Source organism: Bombina bombina, chromosome 7 (genome assembly GCF_027579735.1).
Source record: "Bombina bombina isolate aBomBom1 chromosome 7, aBomBom1.pri, whole genome shotgun sequence".
Classification (NCBI taxonomy): Eukaryota; Metazoa; Chordata; class Amphibia; order Anura; family Bombinatoridae; genus Bombina; species Bombina bombina.
The window spans coordinates 234,432,930-234,456,752 of record NC_069505.1 but is presented as its reverse complement, the minus strand read 5'-3'; the positions used below and the strand labels follow the sequence as shown (position 1 = coordinate 234,456,752).

Here is a 23,823-nt window from a genome sequence, read left to right as displayed (position 1 = left end):
AGCTCTACCAAGGTGCTGAACTAAAAAATGGGCCGGCTCCTAACCTTTTATTACTGCTTTTTCAAATCAAGATAACATGAGAACAAAGAAAAATTGATAATAGGAGTAAATTAAAAAGTTGCTTATAATTGCATGCTCTGTCTGAATCATGAAAGAAAAAATGAGGGGTTAGTATCCCTTTAAACATAAGATACCAAAAGAACGAGGACATTTCAAAATGGAAGTAACGTAAAAAGTTTTTTGGTTTTTTTTAAAAAGGGACATTCAAATCTAAATACATGCTATAAGCAGAGTATTGAGTTTATTTCCCACCCCATCTAGTCATAAGTGCTGACATGTTATCAAACAAATTCCTGTGCAGTGTTGCATTTGTTATCTCCTGAAGCTAATTAGCATAATAATATGCAGCAGGGTTAGGCTAGAGAAGTCAGCAGTGTGCATTTCCAGCTCTGAGAAATAAAAAATCTTTTGTTTTCAGAGGCAAATTACATAAAAAGAGGACAAAATAAATAATAAAAATATACTCAGAGGAGCCGATTTTTGAAAGTGCAGACGGACATGATCCGCTGTAGTGATCATCTCCGCCGCACATCGCCACACATTGATAAATGCAGACAGTGTATATCATTGCACAAGCAGTTCTGGTGAACTACTTGTGCAATGCCGCCCCCTGCAGATTCACTAGCAGGGGGTGTTAATCAACCCGATCGTATGCGATCAGGCGGATTGCTGTCCGCTGCCTCAGAGGTGGCAGACAAGTTAAGAAGCAGCGGTCTTAAGACCGCTGCTTCTTAACTCCTGTTTCCGGCAAACCTGAAGGCTCGCGCTGAAACAGCTGCATCAAGCTCCATTCGGAGCTTGATGAATTGGCCCCCAAATGTGTTCCGTTATGCATAACCAATCGTATATAAAAATATCACTGTGATTACTGTCTCTTTAACCATCTTTATCCTACTGTAGACTTGTTTTAAAGAGACATTTAAAAAATATAACTAAAATACATACCGCGCATGCGCTGCTCTTCCCATACGGTTGCTCCGCATGCATTGGACATACCTATCTTGAAATGTTACAAATGTTAGGCTAAGGATCACTATTGGGAGCTAGCTGCTAATTGGTGGCAGCACATACTGTATATGCCTTTTTTTATTGGCTCACAGGATGTATTCAGCTAGCTCCCAGTAGTGCATTGCTGCTCCTAAGCCTACTTTTCAACAAAGGACAGCAAAATAACAAAGCAAATCTGATAAAAGAAGTAAATTGGAGAACTGTTTGCTGCTCTATATTAAATGAAGGTTTAGTAATGATTTTACATAAAGTTGCATATTACATGTAGTTCAAGTCAGGTGGTCACTATACTACATTGGTAAACAATTATTAGCAGTTACAAAATCATTTTTTAATAGATTTTAAAAAAAAATCAGTAAGAAATTGCATTGTTCTGCAATCCAGAGACATATCCCTTGCAAAGCCTCTTGAGTATGTTTATTTGATGTTATATACTGATAAAAATGAGGTATATACTGATAAAAATGAGGTATTCAGCATTGCACCAGCAGCTCAGCTGGTGCAACGCCGCCCCCTGCAGACTCACGGCCAATAGGCCGCCAGCAGGGGGTGTCAATCAGCCCGATCGTACTCGATCGGGTTGATTTCCGGCGATGTCTGTCGGCCTGCTCAGAGCAGGCGGGCAAGGTTATGGAGCAGCGGTATTTAGACCGCTGCTTCATAACTGCTGTTTCTGGCGAGTCTGCAGGCTCGCCAGAAACACGGGGCATCAAGCTCCATTCGGAGCGTGATAGATAGACCCCTATATATATATATATATATATATATATATATATATATATATATTAATATGCATAAGAATGTACATAGAATTCAATTTTGCATTCCATTTAAAGGGATATAAATATCACATGTTAATGTATGTGAAAGTGATATAACAGAGCTGTTAAAAGCTGACTAGAAAACATCACATGAATATCTTTTTTTAAGAAAGGAATATATTTTACCTCAATATTTAAATAGTAGCCACATACTATTGTAAAGGGACTTTACACAGACAATCAGGATGATAGTCCTGGGACTTGCAAAGCAGCGTGTATTTGGCATCTGCAGGCACAATCATGTTATTTGCCTCCTCAGTTTAAGGACGTTTACTATGAAATATCACATGATTTCAGTGAAGTCTTGTGGGATCGCTATAAAGCAAAGTGTGACATCAACACTGATAAACGTGTTGGCTGATGTTTTTTTTTGTTTGTTTGTTTTTTTTTCACAGAACTCTTCCTGTTGTGAGCTGAATACATTTTGAGGTAAATATCTCCCTTTTTACATAGAGATGTTCAGATGATATTTTTTGTGAACTTTTTACAGTTATTCTGCATTACTTTGAAGTGATTAAATATATGGGTTTTATGTCCCTTTAAGGAACATAACCCTCATATTAAATGAATTGCTTGGAGTGTGTCTGAGACTTTTTAATTATAGGAGATCTACTGTATAAGCAAAAACAATTATGGCCTGGAACCCACAAAAAGCAAAGATATGTAATACACAAATTTGTATGAAATTTGCTTTTGATTAAAGGGATAGTAAACCCAATTGCTTTCTTTAATGATTCAGATAGAGCAGGCAATTTTAAAGTGCAATAAAACAGGTTGACATCTGTGCATATCCTAAAAGGGCTAATTAATTAAAAATAGTTTGCATAAAAAAATTGTTTACAAAATGCTGGCAAGTATTTTAAAATAATTTAAAAAAATAAACACAATGAATAATGTAGCTAACCTGCCTGGGGCAGCCAACTTCACTCCCGTTATCAGTGTTTAGACACAGGCATTGTATATCAACTGAGTTCACAGCTTCTAGACAGCTCCAACAGATAATCCCTTTGCACTTCTGCATTCTACCAAAATAACAATAGATATAGATACAGCCATAGAAGGAAATGTGTGGGGGCAGTTAGAGTTTTACAGTTCAGAAACTAAAAAGAAAGGGTTAAGGGTGAGGCATTGCAGTATAAATTTGCAGGTAAAGTAAAAAGTACATATTATATTATTTTGTCTCTATCCCAATTTGTTTTATGTACCTTTAAGCAACTTTCTAATTTACTCCATCTTCGTTCTCTTGGTATCTTTATTTGAAAAGCAGGAATGTAAGCTTAAGAGCCGGACCATTTTTGGTTGAGAACCTGGGTTGCACTTGCTTATTGGTTTGCCAAATGTAGCCACCAATCACAAGTGCTAGCCAGGTTACGATTTTAAGCAACTTTCTAGGAGTAAAATAGAAAGTTGCTTAAAATCGCTTCTCTGTCTGAATCATGAAAGAAAAAAATGTGGGTTTCATATTCCTCTAAGGCAATAGGTACAATTTTGAAGGAAGCATATATTACAGAATTTGTTTTCAGTCTTTTATGGAATGTGGGACAGATTTTACACAAAAGCAAGGCATTTTACAGTAAAAGCAGGAAAAAAAGAATCTATGTTGTCATTTTATTTTACTAAACATAATTAAACATTTTATATAATTACAAATTATTTCACGTCCTTTCTAACATGCACGAAAACTAATAAGCTCAATATTGGGATGCAGTACCACTCAGCCACTGCTGTCACCCAAATCTACCTCTCCTAAACCTACCCCATCTGTTTTTTTTCTTCAACAACTTTTCTTTATTGACTTTCCAGCACATGAACAAGACACGGCCGGTACCTCCTAACATCACTACTACGCATTCCAAGGATAATTCCTCTTCCTCTGGAAGTTATTCTTGAAACGCTTAGTGGTGTTGTTAGGAGGTACCGGCCGTGTCCTGTTCATGGTTTGCAGCTTAGGTCACACGAATTTCATTTAGCGACCACGTCGACCATCGCCACCCTTTTTTCAGTGCAGGTATCTTTTCCATACTGCTGATTTTGCACTGTGAACTGTTTTATTTATGTGAATGTTTTTACCTTTATGGTTTTTGTATTAGTGATGTGCATCATTGCACTACACCTATATTACCAATCTTTTAATTAAATATTCAGAATTCTCTATTTGTGCAGATTGCTTATTTTTTCTATAGCACTGTCCCATCTTTCAATTTCTAGTGGAAGACTCAGTAAATTGTATGTTTTGTGTGAGGATAGCTGCTCAATCACTGTTTTAATGCCTGTTTGATAATAGATGTATTTTTTGGTATAGATATAATTCAACCACAACATTGTTTTATTTCTATTTTTAAACAACCTGTCACGGGTAGATCTATTTAATAGATCATAGAAATCGTAAGGGGTACTTTTGATTTTTAAAGTGCTTATAATTTTAAGGCGCTCTAAATTTAAGAACAACATAGGAAGGCTTATATTCTGCAAAGGCTTAGATACAAGGTAATCACAGAGGTAAAAAGTGTATTAATATAACTGAGATAAGGAGCAGTCTGTAGAGGGTTAGATACAGGGTAATCACAGAAGTAAAAAGTATATTAATATAACTGAGATAAGGAGCAGTCTGCAGAGGCTTAGATACAAGGTAATCACAGAAGTAAAAAGTATATTAATATAACTGAGATAAGGGACACTCTGCAGAGGCTTAGATACCGGGTAATCACATAGGCAAAAAGTATATTAATATAACTGAGATAAGGGGCAGTCTGCAGAGGCTTAGATACAAGGTAATCACAGAGGTAAAACTTATTTTAATATAACTGAGATAAGGGGCAGTCTGCAGGGGCTTAGATACAAGGTAATCACAGAAGTAAAAAGTATATTAATATAACTGAGATAAGGAGCAGTCTGTAGAGGCTTAGATACAAGATAATCACAGAGGTAAAAAGTATATTAATATAACTGAGATAAGGGGAAAGTCTGCAGAGGCTTAGATACAAGGTAATCACAGAGGTAACAAGTATATTAATATAACTGAGATAAGGAGCAGCCTGCAGAGGCTTAGATACAAGGTAATCACAGAGGTAAAAAGTTTATTAATATAACTGAGATAAGGAGCAGTCTGCAGAGGCTTAGATACAGGGTAATCACAGAAGTAAAAAGTGTATTAATATAACTGAGATAAGGAGCAGTCTGCAGAGGCTTAGATACAGGGTAATCACAGAGGTAAAACGTGTATTAATATAACTGTGATAAGGAGCAGTCTGCAGAGACTTAGATACAAGGTAATCACAGAGGTAAAAAGTATATTTATAAAACTGGAGATAAGGAGCAGTCTGCAGAGGGTTAGGTACAGGGTAATCACAGAGGTAAAAAGTATATTAATATAACTGAGATAAGGAGCAGTCTACAGAGGCTTAGCTACAAGGTAATCACAGAGGTAAAAAGTGTATTAATATAAATGAGATAAGGGGCAGTCTGCAGAGGCTTAGATACAAGGTAATCACAGAGGTAAAAAGTATATTAATATAACTGAGATAAGGGGCAGTCTGCAGAAGCTTAGATACAAGGTAATCACAGAGGTAAAACGTATATTAATATAACTGAGATTAGGAGCAGTCTGCAGAGGCTTAGATACAGGGTAATCACAGAGGTAAAAAGTATATTAATATAACTGAAATAAGGAGCAGTCTGCAGAGGCTTAGATAGAAGGTAATCACAGAGGTAAAAAGTATATTAATATAACAGATATGGAGCAGTCTGCAGAGGCTTAGATACAGGGTAATCACAGAGGTAAAAAGTATATTAATATAACTGAAATAAGGGGGCAGTCTGTATAGGCTTAGATACAAGGTAATCACAGAGGTAAAAAGTGTATTAATATAACTGAGATAAGGGGCAGTCTGCAGAGGCTTAGATACAAGGTAATCACAGAGGTAAAAAGTATATAAATATAACTGATATAACTGAGATAAGGAGCAGTCTGCAGAGGCTTAGATACACGTAATCACAGAGGTAAAAAGTATATTAATATAACTGAGATAAGGAGCAGTCTGCAGAGGCTTAGATACACGGTAATCACAGAGGTAAAAAGTATATTAATATAACTGAGATAAGGAGCGGTCTGCAGAGGCTTAGATACAGTGTAATCACAAAGGTAAAACATATATTAATATAACTGAGATAAGAGCAGTCTGCAGAGGCTTAGATACAAGGTAATCACAGAGGTAAAACGTATATTAATATAACTGAGATAAGGGGCAGTCTGCAGAGGCTTAGATACAAGGTAATCACAGAGGTAAAAAGAATATTAACATAACTTAGATAAGGAGCAGTCTGCAGAGGCTTAGATACAGGTTAATCACAGAGGTAAAAAGTATATTAATACAACTGAGATAAGGAGCAGTCTGCAGAGGCTTAGATACAAGGTAATCACAGAGTTAAAAAGTATATTTATATAACTGAGATAAGGAGCAGTTTGCAGAGGCTTAGATACAAGGTAATCACAGAGGTAAAAAGTATATTAATATAACTGAGATAAGGAGCAATCTGCAGAGGCTTAGATACAAGGTAATCACAGAGGTAAAAAGTATATTAATATAACAGTGAGGGTTATGCAAAACTGGGGAATGGGTAATAAGGGGATTATCTATCTTTTAAACAATTTTGCTGCACTAAACACAAGGCAAATATAAGATAATGATTAGTACAATTTAAAACTAGATCAACAGACCAGACTGACAGGCTCCCCTCTAAGTGAAGGTACCTATTGTCTTAGGACAAACAAAATCCTGGCTATAGGATATTATGTACATTTTCTAGACTGTAGAGAGAAGTCAGCTCCATATATCAAGCAGCGGCAGCCCTCACTCATGTGAACCTAAGAAGTGGTGGTCATTTGACCAACTCTCCATCACCTCTCTGCGACCTCTGAGATGGCGGAGTTTAAATACCCAAAAAGTGTATTAATATAACTGAGATAAGGAGCAGTCTGCAGAGGCTTAGATACAGGGTAATCACAGAGGTAAAATGTGTATTAATATAACTGTGATAAGGAGCAGTCTGCAGAGACTTAGATACAAGGTAATCACAGAGGTAAAAAGTATATTTATAAAACTGGAGATAAGGAGCAGTCTGCAGAGGCTTAGATACAAGGTAATCACAGAGGTAAAAAGTATATTAATATAACAGTGAGGGTTATGCAAAACTGGGGAATGGGTAATAAGGGGATTATCTATCTTTTAAACAATTTTGCTGCACTAAACACAAGGCAAATATAAGATAATGATTAGTACAATTTAAAACTAGATCAACAGACCAGACTGACAGGCTCCCCTCTAAGTGAAGGTACCTATTGTCTTAGGACAAACAAAATCCTGGCTATAGGATATTATGTACATTTTCTAGACTGTAGAGAGAAGTCAGCTCCATATATCAAGAAGCGGCAGCCCTCACTCATGTGAACCTAAGAAGTGGTGGTCATTTGACCAACTCTCCATCACCTCTCTGCAACCTCTGAGATGGCAGAGTTTAAATACCCAAACTCGCTTGTTCAGGGGCATTGAGCAGGGAGTGGTGTTGCACAAGAAATGACTTGTACCATATTAAATACTTCAGCAGCGTAAATGAAAGAATCTGCTACCCACTCGCCGTGATCATGGACAAACAGGTTCCTAAGTAGTGAACACGCCCATCTGTGATTTAAGAATTGGAGAAAAAGGAGTAACACAAGGTATAGAGGTACCTGAGGTTATAGTCAAAAGAACAACTGTCTTAAAATAAAGGGTGGGGCCGTGGACCAACCATATCCGGAAATAAATAAATGTATCAGGTAAGCATAAATTTTGTTTTTCTTTCCTAAGATATGGTGAGTCCACGGCTTGAGTAATTACTGTTGGGAACCAATACCCAAGCTAGAGGACACAGATAAATAGGGAGGGGCAAGACAGGCAGTCCTGAACAGAAGGCATCACCGCTTGAAGAACCTTTATCCCAAAAGAAACCTCAGCCGATGCAAAAGTATCAAATTTGAAAATTTGGAAAAGGTATGTAGAGAAGACCAAGTTGCAGCCTTGCAAATCTGTTCCACAGAAGCTTCATTTTTGAAAGCCCAAGAAGAGGAATCAATTCTTGTGGAATGAGTGGTAATTCTCTCAGGAGGCTGCTGTCCTGCAGTCTCATAAGCCAAACGAATTATACTTCGTTACCAAAAAGAAAGAGTAATAGCAGTAGCTTTCTGACCTTTACGTTTCCCAGAGAAACAGACAAAGAGGGCAGAGGACTGGCGAAAATCCTTAGTCGCCTGTAAGTAGAATTCAAGAGCACGTACAACATCCAAATTGTGTAACAAACATTCTTTGGAAGAAGAAGGATTAGGACACAGAGAGGGAACAACAATTTCCTGGTTGATATTTCTATTAGAAACAACCTTAGAAAGGAAACCTAGCTTAGTACAAAGAACCGCCTTATCGGCATGAAAAATAAGATATGGGTAATAACACTGCAGAGCTGAGAGTTCCGAGACTCTTCGAGCAGAAGAGATAGCAACAAGAAACAAAACCTTCCAAGATAACAACTTAATGTCTATGGAATGTAAAGGCTCAGACTGAGCCAGCTGTAAAACTTTAAGAACAAGGTTAAGGCACCAGGGAGGAGCAACAGACTTAAAGACAGGCCTGATTTTGATCAAGGTCTGACAAAAAGATTGCACATCTGGCAGAAATCCCTTCTCCAGGCCTACCTGAAGAAAAGATACAATTCTAGGAATTCTAATTCTACTCCAAGAGTAGCCCTTGGATTCACACCAATAAAGATATTTACGCCATATCTTATGGTAAATCTTTCTAGTAACAGGCTTGCAAGCCTGAATCATGGTCTCAATGACCGACTCAGAAAAATCATGCTTAGACAGAATTAAGCATTCAATCTCCAAGCAGTCAGCTTTAGAGAAACAGGATTTGGATGAAGGAAGGGACCCTGAGGTCCTTCCTCAGAGGTAGTCTCCAAGGTGGGAGAGATGACATCTCCACTAGGTCTTCAAACCAGATCCTGCGAGGCCTCGCAGGGGCTATTAGAATCACTGACGCCCCCTCCTGTTTGATACAAGCAATGACTCGTGGAAGGAGAGCAAATGGAGGAAACAGGTATGCCAACCTGAAAACCCAAGGAACCACCAGATCATCTATCAGAACGGCCTGCGTATCTCTTGACTTTGAACCGTACCTTGGAAGCTTGGCGTTCTGACGGGATGCCATCAGATCTAACTCCGGCATCCCCCCCATTTGAGGAGTAAGCTGGAAAACACCTATGGATGGAGTTCCCACTCCCCGGGATAAAAAGCCTGTCTGCTCAGAAAATTGGCTTCCCAGTTTTCTACTCCTGGAATGTGGATGGCAGATAGACAGCAATTGTGGGTCTCTGCCCACTGAAGAATCCGAGTAACCTCCTTCATGGCTAAGGAACTCTGATTTCCTCCCTGATGATTGATGTAAGCCAGAGAGGTTATGTTGTCTTACTGGAGCCTGATAAACTGGGCTGAGGACAACTGAGGCCACGCCAATAGAGCATTGTAAATCACCCTCAACTCCAAGATGTTGATGGTAAGAGCAGACTACTCCCGAGTCCAAAGGCCCTGAGCTTTTAACGAGTTCCAGACTGCTCCCAGCCCAGCAGGCACAATCACCCAGGAAGGTCTCCTAAAGCATGTGCCCTGAGACAGATGTTCCTGAGAAATCCACCATGAGAGAAAATCCCTAGATGACTGATATAACTCTATTATCTGAGATAGATCCGCATGGTCACCATTCCATTGTCTGAGCATGCACAACTGGAGAGCTCTCAAATGGAATTCAGCAAAAGGAATGATGTCCATGGAAGCCACCATCAGACCAATTACCACCATACATTGAGCCACTGAAGGATGAGCAGTAGCCTGAATAGAGAGGCAAGAGGAAATGGTTTTGTTTTTCCTGACCTTCATCAATAGAGAATCTATTATGGTCCCTAAGGGGAAAGGGAGCTTTTTTCCAGATTCACATTCCATCCATGGAAATGAAGAAAAGACAACAATATCTCTGTGAGATTTTGCTTGTTGAAAAGATGGCGCCTGAACCAATATGTCATCCAGTTAGGTTGCCACAGCAATTCCACGACAATGGAATCACTGCCAAAAGAGCCCCCAGAACCTTTGAAAATTTTTTTGGAGCTGTGGCTAGACCAAATGGAAGGGCCACAAACTGGAAATGTTTGTCCAGAAAGGCAAATCTCAGGAATCTGTGATGGCCCCTGTAAATAGGAACATAAGGATACGCATCCTTTAGGTCTATGGTTGTCATGAACTGACCCTCTTGTACTAAAGGAAGAATGGAGCGTATAGTCTCCATCTTGAAGGATGGAACTTTAAGAAACTTGTTTAGACACTTCAAGTCTAGAATGGGACGGAAAGTTCCCTCTTTTTTGGGAACCACAAATAGGTTGGAGTAGAACCCAAGACCCTGTTCCTGCACTGGAACTGGAACTATCACTCCCAGGGAGGAAAGATGATGTATACATTTCAAAAACGCCTCTCTCTTTATCTGGTCTGCAGATAATCTTGAGAGAAAGAATCTGCCTCTGGGAGGAAAAGTCTTGAATTCCAATTCGTAACCCTGGGATACTATGTCCACAGTCCAGGGATCTGGGGCATCTCATATCCAGGCTTGAGAGAACTGAGAAAGTCTGCCCCCCACCTGATCTGATCCAGGATCAGGGGCAAACCTTTCATGGTGATTTGAAATCAGCTGCAGGTTTCTTTGATTGTTTCCCCTTGTTCCAAGACTTATTGGGTATACAAGAAGACTTGGATTGTTCCTGCTTGGTAAAAGGGGAAGGCTTTCCTCTGAAGTTACAAAAGGAACAAAAATTACTCTGACGTCCTCTAGGCCTCTAGACCCTTTTCCACCCGTAATATCAGAGATCATTTCTGACAAACCGGGTCCAAACAAAGTTTTGCCCTTGTAAGGAATCGCCAGAAGCTTGACTTTAGAGGAAACGTCCGCAGACCAGGATTTCAACCATAACGCCCTGCGGGCTAGGACAGTGAAATTAGAAGTTTTAGCTCCTAGTCTAACAACCTGTAAAATGGCATCTGCCATAATGTAATTGGCCAACTTAAGAGCTTTAATCCTATCTCTTGAAGAGACTCAGACAAGGCTTGAACCAATAAGATGCAGCACTAGTCACGTTGGCAATACACACCGCAGGTTGCCATTGGAGACCTTGATGAACATATATCTTTTTCAAATAAGCCTCCAGCTTCTTGTCCATCAGAATCTTAAAAGAGCAGCTATCCTCAATAGCAATAGTGGTTCTCTTAGCCAGAGTGAAAATGGCCCCTTCAAATTTGGGTACAGTATGCCAAGGGTCTTTAATGGAGTCCTCGACAGGAAACATTTTCCTAAAAATGGGAGACGGGGAAAAAGACACCCCTGGTTTCTCTCATTCCTGTGAGATAATATCCATAGCACGGTCCGGCACAGGAAAAACCTCCAAAGTGGAAGGTTCATCAAAAGAACTATTATCTCAAACCTCCCCCCCCGTTTATCTGTCCGGTATTTTTGTCGCAGACACCTGGCTGCCCTCGCTATATTTTACAAAAAAAAGCAAGCGCAATAAACTGAGTGCATATATTGTTTCATTTGAATTCATTTAAAGAAAATTCAGTTTTAAGTTGAATATACCTTTAAACTTGTCAAACATTAAACTAACAGAACAAAAAAAAGAGTATACAATAGGATAGTTACTTCCCTTTAGTTAGAACCGCTGCCTTCCAAACAGTCTCTCTCAAAGCTGTACAAACAATGTATATTGGCAGATAGAGGCGCTGGTTCTAAGGGATCTCCAAAGGATTTTTTTCTATGTTTCACAATTTTCCCAGAAGAATTCTGTCTGTATCGGTGTTCAAAGAATATCACATTATGAGCACCTTAATACATAAGTGCAGTATACTCACAGAATAATATCAGACAAACGGCTCCACAGGTGATTTTACAATCTTCCCAAAAAAGGGGTTCTGTCTGTATCTGTGTTCAAAGAATATCACATTGACATAGTATGTCTGTGCACCTTAATACATAAGTGCAGTATACTCACAGAATAATATCAGACAAACGGCTCCACAGGTGATTTTACAATCTTCCCAAAAAAGGGGTTCTGTCTGTATCTGTGTTCAAAGAATATCACATTGACATAGTATGTCTGTGCACCTTAATATATAAGTGCAGTATACTCACAGAATTATATCAGGCAAACAGCTCCACAGGTGATTTTACAATCTTCCCAAAAAAGGGGTTCTGTCTGTATCTGTGTTCAAAGAATATCACATTGACATAGTATGTCTGTGCACCTTAATACATAAGTGCAGTATACTCACAGAATAATATCAGACAAACGGCTCCACAGGTGATTTTACAATCTTCCCAAAAAAGGGGTTCTGTCTGTATCTGTGTTCAAAGAATATCACATTGACATAGTATGTCTGTGCACCTTAATATATAAGTGCAGTATACTCACAGAATTATATCAGGCAAACAGCTCCACAGGTGATTTCACACACAAAAAAAAAAAAAAATGTTTATTTTGCTCAACACAAAAGCGTTTCAACGGCTATACCGTCTTTTTCAAGAGCTATTTAAAAACTTTGTATAGCTTACAGAAAATCATATGAATTATTATTAGTATTAAGGTGCACAGACATACTATGTCAATGTGATATTCTTTGAACACAGATACAGACAGCAAACTGCCCGATCGTATACGATCGGGTTGATTGACACCCCCTGCTAGCGGCTGATTGGCTGTGAATCTGCAGGCGGCGGCATTGCACAAACAGTTCACCAGAACTGCTTGTGCAATGATAACTGCCGACAGTGTATGCTGTCTGCATTTATTAATGTGCAGCGGACATGATACGCTACAGGAGATCATGTCCGTCCGCACTTTGTTAAATTTGCCCCATTGTATAGTTAAAATTCTTGACAGTCACAGGGTCTAGTTCTCTGAAGCTCTTTGGCCTGGTGAGATTATTTAAAGGTACACTAAATCCAAAATTTCCCTTTAATGATTCAGACAGAGCATGCAATTTTAAGCAACTTTCTAATTTACTCCTATTATCAATTTTTCTTCGTTCTCTTGGTATCTTTATTATAAAAGCAGGAATGTGAAGCTTAGGAGTCGGCCCATTTTCGGGTTACGCTTGCTTACAGGTTGGCTGAATGTAGTCACCAATAAGCAAGCGCTTTCCAGGGTGCTGAACCTAAAATGGGTCAGCTTTAAATTCCTGCTTTTTAAATAAAGATAGCAAGAGAACAAAGGAAAATGTATAATAGTAGTAAATTAGAAAGTTGCTTAAAATTGCATGCTCTATCTGAATCATGAAAGAAAATTGTGTGTTTAGTGTCCCTTTAAGAAGTCTAATCTGCTAGATCTAATGCTAGATCCCTCAAACAATTTTAGAAAGGCAAATTTTAGCTTTATAGTTGTTTATCTCGCTATACAGGTTCTGAGTGTGAAGGAGAGGCACATATATTATAATGCCCCCAAAGATGTGTGTTGTTTGTTCATCGGACCCACAAAGAGAACCATTAAAAGGTGATTATCCCCTTCTGTGAGCCACAATGAAGAACAGTGACAAAACTGTTGCCATATCTTTGGAGACCATGGAAGTGGCAGAGCATCATGAAACCAAATGATCCCTCATCATTTTGGTGCCTTCTACAATCTTTTTTTTTTTTTTTTTTTTTTGATAAGAGTAGTTAGCTTTATTGTCTTTTTGTAGGGTCCATAGGAGTAAAAAATACAACGATCAGGCCTACTATAGGCCCTTAGTCATGTACTCAAATAAATGCACATTTATACATCCAGGTGATCGCTATAACCACAGTGATCCCCTGCCTATAAAAACCTATATAGGTGCTTAATTATTTTTTTTTTTTTTTTTTTTTTTTTTTTTTTAATATTTATCTTTATTGAGGTTTTCAGAACAGACAAACAAGTATCATCAGCATGCTATAAGATACAGCACAAAAATACATCAATTTGTAGTGTGTATTTAAAATAAACATAAATTTTAACAGTCGAAACTAGCGCAGGTGCCTTCTACAATCTAGCCGCTCAAGACACAGGCCTTAACAGCAAAGGCCAAAATATGCCCCTCTTTGTAAATCAGGGTAAGAATTTATAGTGGAAGCAGATTAAATGCTGATACAGGTACAAATCCCCAAATCTGGAATTCCAGAATCCAAACGTATTCTGAAATCCAAGCTTTTTAATAAACCCTTTCACTACCGGGACTTTCAGAGAAAAACTTGACCAAAGTACTGGAGAATTTCAGCATTTTTGCTATCACTTCATTTAAACAGAAAAAGAGATTTTTTTATCTACCTGTGACAACTATATATATATTTTTAAGTAGACAACCCAAGGTATTGATCTAGGCTCGTTTTGCTATATTTTATACCACTATTTCACAGCCAAATGTGATCAAATAAAAAAAATCGTTAACTTTTTCACAAACTTTAGGTTTCTCACTGAAATTATTTACATACAGCTTGCACAATTAAGGCACAAATGGTTATAAAAGCTTCTCTGGGATCCTCTCTGTTCAGAAATAGCAGACATATATGGCTTTGCCATTGCTTTTTGGTAATTAGATGGCCTCTAATTGCAGATGCGCACCACACTTCTGTTATTCCCGGCAATGAAGGGGTTATTAGGTAGCTTTTAAGGTTAGTTTTAGCTTTAGTGTAGAGATTACCCTCCCAACTGACACTACCCACTCCTGATCCCAACCTGATCCCTCTCAAACAGCTCTCTTTCCTCCCCCACGCCACACTGGTCACCCCCATCTTAAGTACTGACAGACAGTCTGCCAATATAAAAAATTACTTTTTTAATATTTTTTTTTTTTTTTTCTGCAGGGTAGAATGCCCCTATCCCTCCAACCTACCTAATCCTCCGCCCAAACAGCTCTCTAACCCTCCCCCCTCTAACTATTGCCTCCATCTTATGTACTGGCAGTACCTATAAAAGTTTTGTTTTGTTTTTACATATTTTTTTATTTTTTAAATTATTTTCTGTACAGTAGTGCCCCCCCTTGCGATCATTGTTTAGGGCTCCCCACACCTCCAAACCCCTTTTTCTGTAGTGTAGCTGCAATATCCCTCCCTGTCCCTTTACTTTATTTTTTCTGTTGCGAAGGGCCTTCCCACTCCACCCCCCTCTGCAGTGTCACCGCCTGTAACGATCAGTCATCTGCCCTCATATGGAACCGGAGCACCGATTGCGCTACGGTTTCATATGCGGCAGATGCCTGGAGCTTCAGAAACTCCAGCTCTCACCTGTAACTTAACAGCCAAGACTGCTGGAGCTTTCTGAAGCTCAGACGTATATATATATATATATATACGTAGCGTGGTGCAGTACGATAGGCAAAGTACCGCAAGACGTATATACAGTATACATCAGATTGGGTGAAGGGGTTAATATATTTCTAAAAATAAAATTAGCAAAAATTTATTTTTTCCCCACCTGTAAGTCACAATCTTCTTTGCTTGTGTCTTTGGTTTGATTTTTGTGATCTAAAATGCAAATAGTCGTCTATATTTATTTAAAGGGACAGTCAACACAAAAATAGTTTTAACATGTATCAAAAAAGTTGCCCTAGATTGTTTTTTTCAAAATATATGCCAGTTTTTAAAGATAATCTGTTTTCAAGTTAAATCACTTACTTTTCCCCCTGCTGCTGTTTAAAATGTCTGTGTAGCCCCGTCCCTTTTTCATCATCCTTGACATCATGAAAATCCTGTGTTCACTCTAATTGTTCTAAGTTACTTGTTGTACTCTGTATATACAGGGAGTGCAGAATTATTAGGCAAGTTGTATTTTTGAGGATTAATTTTATTATTGAACAACAACCATGTTCTCAATGAACCCCAAAAACTCATTAATATCAAAGCTGAATAGTTTTGGAAGTAGTTTTTAGTTTGTTTTTAGTTATAGCTATTTTAGGGGGATATCTGTGTGTGCAGGTGACTATTACTGTGCATAATTATTAGGCAACTTAACAAAAAACAAATATATACCCATTTCAATTATTTATTTTTACCAGTGAAACCAATATAACATCTCAACATTCACAAATATACATTTCTGACATTCAAAAACAAAACAAAAACAAATCAGTGACCAATATAGCCACCTTTCTTTGCAAGGACACTCAAAAGCCTGCCATCCATGGATTCTGTCAGTGTTTTGATCTGTTCACCATCAACATTGCGTGCAGCAGCAACCACAGCCTCCCAGACACTGTTCAGAGAGGTGTACTGTTTTCCCTCCTTGTAAATCTCACATTTGATGATGGACCACAGGTTCTCAATGGGGTTCAGATCAGGTGAACAAGGAGGCCATGTCATTAGATTTTCTTCTTTTATACCCTTTCTTGCCAGCCACGCTGTGGAGTACTTGGACGCGTGTGATGGAGCATTGTCCTGCATGAAAATCATGTTTTTCTTGAAGAATGCAGACTTCTTCCTGTACCACTGCTTGAAGAAGGTGTCTTCCAGAAACTGGCAGTAGGACTGGGAGTTGAGCTTGACTCCATCCTCAACCCGAAAAGGCCCCACAAGCTCATCTTTGATGATACCAGCCCAAACCAGTAATCCACCTCCACCTTGCTGGCGTCTGAGTCGGACTGGAGATCTCTGCCCTTTACCAATCTAGCCACGGGCCCATCCATCTGGCCCATCAAGACTCACTCTCATTTCATCAGTCCATAAAACCTTAGAAAAATCAGGCTTGAGATATTTCTTGGCCCAGTCTTGACGTTTCAGCTTGTGTGTCTTGTTCAGTGGTGGTCGTCTTTCAGCCTTTCTTACCTTGGCCATGTCTCTGAGTATTGTACACCTTGTGCTTTTGGGCACTCCAGTGATGTTGCAGCTCTGAAATATGGCCAAACTGGTGGCAAGTGGCATCTTGGCAGCTGCACGCTTGACTTTTCTCAGTTCATGGGCAGTTATTTTGCGCCTTGGTTTTTCCACACGCTTCTTGCGACCCTGTTGACTATTTTGAATGAAACGCTTGATTGTTCGATGATCACGCTTCAGAAGCTTTGCAATTTTAAGAGTGCTGCATCCCTCTGCAAGATATCTCACTATTTTTGACTTTTCTGAGCCTGTCAAGTCCTTCTTTTGACCCATTTTGCCAAAGGAAAGGAAGCTGCCTAATAATTATGCACACCTGATATAGGGTGTTGATGTCATTAGACCACACCCCTTCTCATTACAGAGATGCACATCACCTAATATGCTTAATTGGTAGTAGGCTTTCAAGCCTATATAGCTTGGAGTAAGACAACATGCATAAAGAGGATGATGTGGTCAAAATACTCATTTGCCTAATAATTCTGCACTCCCTGTATATAAAGATTTGTTTCCTAGAGTGTTGCTGCTTCTTTCGTTTTATGGATTTTGGATTTCTGGTTTGTTGCAGGACCATGTTGCAGCTTTGCACCTTTATTTTGCTGGACATCATCTTTATTCTTGATGTGCTTTAATAGGTGGAGAGCGCAATTTTGGAGCAAACTAATAGTAGATAAATATAGCCATTGAGGACTCTGTGGTTGTATTGGTAAGCCCAAAGGTGAAGTTTGTAAACAAACACTATGTAAACTTTCCTCGTTTTCATGATCTGTAACAAAATCTAATTTGGTAACTTTTTACTTGAACATAATAGTGGACTGCAGAGGCTTGCATACTAGTCTAAGTTTGTGAAAAAGTGACCAAAGTACAATAGGCGCATTGCGCATGCGTGAAAAATGGGTTACGAGTAACTTAGAAAAATTAGAGTGATTTAACTTGAAAACGGATTATCTTTAAAAACTGGCATATATTTTGAAAAAAAAGATCTAGGGCAACTTTATTGATACATGTTAAACTACTTTTGTGTTGACTGTCCCTTTAAAGGAACAACAATTACTTTTCTGATTACAGTACAGTACTAAGGTACTATGCATACAAAAGCACTCTCTTTAAGTTACATGTATAAGCTTTATGATGACGTAAATATTGTCTAAATTACATATGATTTTGCTGTTTACACCTAGTCCTATCCCCTTTTCAAACTGACATGTTTTACAGATGCAAATATACAAATATTCCGGTCCTAAGTAGTTTTGGATAAGTGGTTTTCTACCTGTAATGATATTTAGATCTGTGCCATCCATGTGCCAACATTTTAACTATAAATCAGTAGATCACAGATACAAATTTAACAAAAGCTTTACATACTGTAGACATTTATGGTAGATAATTTTATTTTGATGTGGTTTTTACATCTAAATATTTATATTAATGTTGTAAAAATGAGATTTAATTAGTGAAATGGAAAAATCACATTTGTAACAGAGAAACAGCAACGTGTCCGATCTTTAAATATCTGAATAAGATCTTTTTTTTTTTTTTTTTTTGTAGAAAGGTCTCCACTATACATTTAGTACAATCTTTAGTAGCAGTATTCATTAAATGCTGATATTTAAAGTTAAAGTGAATGTAAATTGTGATGATAAAGTGCCGGCACTTTAATTCATCAAAATTTACATTTCACTTGTGTTGTGAAAATACTTACCTTTTAATCTTGACAGCTGCTGCATCACTTCCTTCACCCATCGCAAAGCCTCTTCCTGGGTCTAAAATGAGGAATCCGGCTTCCTCCAATCATGGCGTTGAATCAGACTCTGGGGGGAAGCCGTGATTAAAGGATGACCGATCCGTCATTTATGACGTAGGAAGAGGCTTGTGACGACCGGGGGAAGCTGGAGCTGCTGTGAAGATTAAAAGGTAAGTATTTTTTCACAACACGAGTGAAATGTAAATTTTGATTAATTAAAGTACCCCTGCTTTTAATAAAAAAAAATAAAAAACGGGCACTTTATCATCATAATTTACATTCACTTTAAATATCACATTCTTGCTAGCTTTTCAAGTTGTTAATCACATATTGATGTTTTAATATTTCTGCTTAAATCTGTAGAGTTTAAAAAGTAAAGTGTTTTATCGTAAAGGGACATAAAACACCTTGTAATTACAAGGAAATACTGTTGTATTGCAATTAACATGTTAGTTGAGTGTAAAACTATCAGAACATACTCAAATCTTGTTTGCTGCAAAAGTTTTTAAATTGTCAACCCAGTCTCAATTACACCAACCCTGATTTGTAATGGGAATAGACATTACACGTATGCACAAACAAAAAACTGGTTTCAGAAGAATTATTTAGCACCAAAAACATTTTTTATTTGGACCAATATTAGTTTTGGGAGTTCAGAATCATTTGTTAACGAAAATCCATTTGTTCACTATTACCTACGGGAAACTAATTTAGGGTTGCAAAGCAGCTTAAACTTAAGTAAAGTTAAAGCGGTAACTAGTTGTACTGCTACAAGCCAGCAGCGGCACACAAAAAAGTCAGAACTGGACAATTTCACCGCAGCAAACCATTATCAGCTACTTTCCTGAGTCCATGTAATCACTAGAAAAAAGTAAAATCAATATTATGAAGTCTGTTTCCATCCCCTCCATAGTTTGGGGAACATCTTCCTATTGAGGGCTAGATTACAAGAAACACACTATACTTAACAATATTGCGACCGTGCTAACTTTAACATGGGATTACAAGTTTAAAGTAAACCAGACAGCTTGAGCGCTATTTAAATGTGCGCTCGTCGGGCTAAAAAAAATGCACTAAATACAACGTACACACTTTGGAGCCATTTCCCCTCTAATAAGTCAAAACATGAAAAATATTTTGTAATAAATTTGAATGTTTTAGAATTTACTGTAATGTGTTACATTCCAATGTTCTTGACATGGGGGAAACGTTCTTTGGTTTCCCTTTTTTAATGTTCTATTAAAGGCGTATGAGTCAAAGCTTGAGACATGTAGACTTTTAATATAATTTCAGTGAAGGGATAGATCTTTAATTAGATTCATTATTTTCATCGCTGTTTGTTCAGATTTAATGTATGACAATATTTTAGAGTGTAAAGAGACATTAAACCCCATCATTATATTCCAAATAAAGGCTTAGATTACAAGAGGAACATACAAATATTATCACTATTGTGCGGTTACATTGCTTGAGCGCAACTAATAACCCTTCTATTTGTCCAGTTATATTTAGCGTTCAAGTGATAGTCTAGTGCGCTGTCTGCATGTTGTAGAGTGCTGGTGCGCTAAATCCCTCACATTATAGACTTCTGTGGAGACGCACAATAAAATGTATGGCAGATATCGCTCAAGCGCTAAGCTGATGGTGAGCAAGTAGTAGAAATCGTCATGTAACTCTTTACTATACTATTAATAATAAGGGTTCACTTAACAAGGCTACATTTTACAGCTTTGCAATAGCAAAACACAACACACAAGGACAATAGTGGCTTTAAAAGAACAGGAAACCCCAGAAAAAAAATTATGATTTGGATAAAACATATCATTTTAAACAACTTTCCAATTTACTTCTATTAACAAATTAGCTTCATTCACTTGTTATCCTTTGCTGAAGGAACAGCAATGCACTACTGGCAGCTACCTGAACACATCTAGTTAGCCAATCACAAGAGACAAATGGGTGCAAGCACCAATCAGCAGCTAGCTCCCACTAGTGTAAGATATGAATTTAAAGTTCTTAAAATTACATCATCTATCTGAATCATGCAAGTTTAATTGTAACTTTCCTATGCCTTTAAACATGATTGGTGTTATTCTGTCTGAGAAATCACAACCACTCCCCCCCCCCAAAACAAAACACAGCGGCTTGTTGTCTGAGACACCTTTCATTCTACTGAGAGACCATACTGTCTCCTAAAATAGATTATGATCTCATAACACAAAGTCTATAGATTGTAAATAATTCATTATTAAAGAAAGACATCTTACAAAGCTTTCACACATAATTATATTTCTTCAGGCATCCATAACATCGCATGTAAACTAAGTGCCATTACTATAGAACTCTAGGCTCCTACATTACATTCTGTGCTTATGATGTTGGGTCTGACTGGAGGTGTAGCTTAAAGGTTCCATAACCGTTGATTTATACAGTAGTCACATCTGGCTTCCTTCGCTAAATTTGGTAATCTAGTAAATTTGTCCCTCTTTAATCCATTCCAAGACCTAAAGTGTTTAGCGTAACAGTAAACCACTTACAGAATCAAATTCCCTAAAACGTATAAAGCTGCAACACATATAATAGGGAAATTCTATTACAGTTCTTGCTGAAGCCGCTCAAGCAGTTTGGTATCTAGTGCTTAATTTTGGCCCTCTATACATGGGATGAGCTTGTTCCCGTCACATCTTTGAGCTGTTCTCTGCAGTTATTTACTTTGATCACTTTGCCATAAATAATAATCGTATGGGCAGAATGTAAACTCATATTCAATGCATTGACCTTACCAGATTTCATACATAAGCATTACATTGAACCATCACTAAGAAACACTATCTGCTGAAGACCTTGAAGGACACACATTAAATATACTTTTTTATTATTTTCCATGACATACATTCAATTGTAAATAACAGAAAAATGATCATATCAAAGACAAATCAAAACATCTAAACCAACAAAAATTAATAAGAAATACGTGATTCAAGCCATATTGGATCCTTCATACAACGTCAGAGTATAACACCGTAATATCAATAATTAATGACACATTCATATGACTGAATACAACATATAAGTCTGAACTTCAGGGAAAGAAGAAAAAAAAGAAAAAGGAAAAAAAAAGGGGGGGGGGGGACACAATGTAAACACAGTGATACCGAAGTATCGGTTCTCCTGTACTCTCCAGCCAAGTATCATTGACCCACCAAACTAAAGGGGAAATAATAATATTAGAAGCTCCTATCCCAACCAGCTATTAGGGAAGTGGCTAGCATATCTGTTTTGTTGAACATAGTCTGAATTCAGTGGCACTGTCTTGCTGTGAAAAACTGTCAAAATACACTTAGCTAAGAGACGGCTTTGGAGGGCTTAGACATTATCATATGAGCCTTCCTAGGTTTAGCTTTTAACAAAGAACAAAGCACATTTGATGATAAAAGTAAATTTGGAAGTTGATTAAAATTGCATGCCCTTTCTGAATCATGAAAGTTTCATTTTTAGTAGACTGTCCCTTTAAGAGGAAGCACATTCCAGCCAATACGCTTTAGTAGGAAGCAGGGTGGATTCATTAGTCAGTGAGATTCAATTTAAAACATGTTTTTTTACATAAAGGTTTCATTTTTAGAATAACGTTTCAGATTATTTTTCCAGATATATTGGAATATTACTGATTTAGTTATACCATTAGAAATATAATATATAGATAATTGTGAAATTACTGGGAGCTGAACTATCTCCTGTTTAATAGGTTTATCATTTGTATTCAAACAACCTTTAGCTGTACTTTATTTTCATTTAAAGTAATTACCCCTTACTCCTCACACTTAGGTCCTTGTGCAGATCTATTCCACTCCGAAATAGCTTCTTTTTATTGAGCTTCTTGAAACTTAGTACGGGATTGCTTCTGTATACAAAGAATTGCAGGTGAACAAAGGGGTAGAGAATGCTATTTCACACAACTCTCCAATGTACTTTAATTATATAATTTGCTTGTTTGTTAAAAAGCTGATTGGTGGCTGCACATAAATGCCCTTACTCTACAGAAAAATAAAAGTTTTTAGTAAGGGAATGGGAGGGATAGGTTAACTATAGAAAGGGTTGAGGGAGGGAGGGAGGGAGGGGGGATGACTACACTACAGATTTATATATATATATATATATATATATATAAATATATATATATATGACGGCACCTAGTGAGAGGGGGATCAGGAAGGTAGGTGGATGAGGAGGGTTCCATACACTACAGAAATTAAAAAATAAATATGTTTAAAAAAATACTCTCCCTAAACTGCATAATAGCAGACTGTCTGCCAGTACCTAAGATGGTGGTGACCAGTAGGGGGGTGAGGGAGGGAAGCGAGATGTTTGGGAGAGATCATGGGGTATGAAGTTCAGGTGAGAGGGTAATCGCCACATTGCAGCTAAAATTAACTTTACAAGCTATTTCATTAACCCCTTCTCTACGAGGAATTTCAGAAGTGTGGTGGGCAGCTGCAATTAGCAGCATTCTAATTGCTAAAACAATGGCAAAGCCATGCATATCTGCTGTTTCTGAATACAAGGAACCCCAGAGATGCTTGTACAATCATTTGTCACATGATTCAGATAGGGCATGCAATTTTAAACAACTTTCCAATTACGTTATTAAATTGTCTTTGTTCTCTTGGTATTCTTTGTTAAAAGCTAAACCTAGGTAGGCTCATAAACTGATTTCTAAGCATTATAATGATTTCCTTGTGCAATGTTAAAAAAAGAGCATCAGATGTTTAGTGTCTGCTGCCCACACGCTGCAATCTCTAGTCGAGACCTAGTCCGTATGGGATTTAATAAATGGGGCCTACTCATGTATTTATAATTTGTCACTCACTTTTTATTTTCCAATTTATTGTCTTACCTATTGTTATTGTCAACCCTGTTTTCAATATTTCTGTAACTAAAATTGTCAACCTGAGAAATTGTGGAGTTGACGTTTTTGGCCTTTGATTTTAATACATAACTCATAATAATATATATGGTACTATGTATAGGGTAGTGGTTAGCATGCTGAGTAGGTTGACAATGGCAGTTTGGTAGCAATAGCTGAACGTGGGAGAACACGCACTGTTTACGCTATAGGGCTGTAGGTAAGTATCCCGTGCCTACATACCATAAGTAACGGACACGTAATAAATGAGATATCTATTAGCACTAGCCCTACTTTAATTAAAAATATTTTATAAATGCAGTGTAATTTTTGTGCGTAGATCACCAA

At 37.8% G+C, this 23,823-nt stretch overlaps 1 protein-coding gene across 1 annotated transcript in view; it reads right to left on the bottom strand.

Annotated features, from left to right (window-relative positions):
* Window positions 1–23,823, bottom strand: part of KCNC1 (potassium voltage-gated channel subfamily C member 1) — a 328,150-nt gene that overhangs the window by 1,588 nt on the left and 302,739 nt on the right. The window lies entirely within an intron of this gene.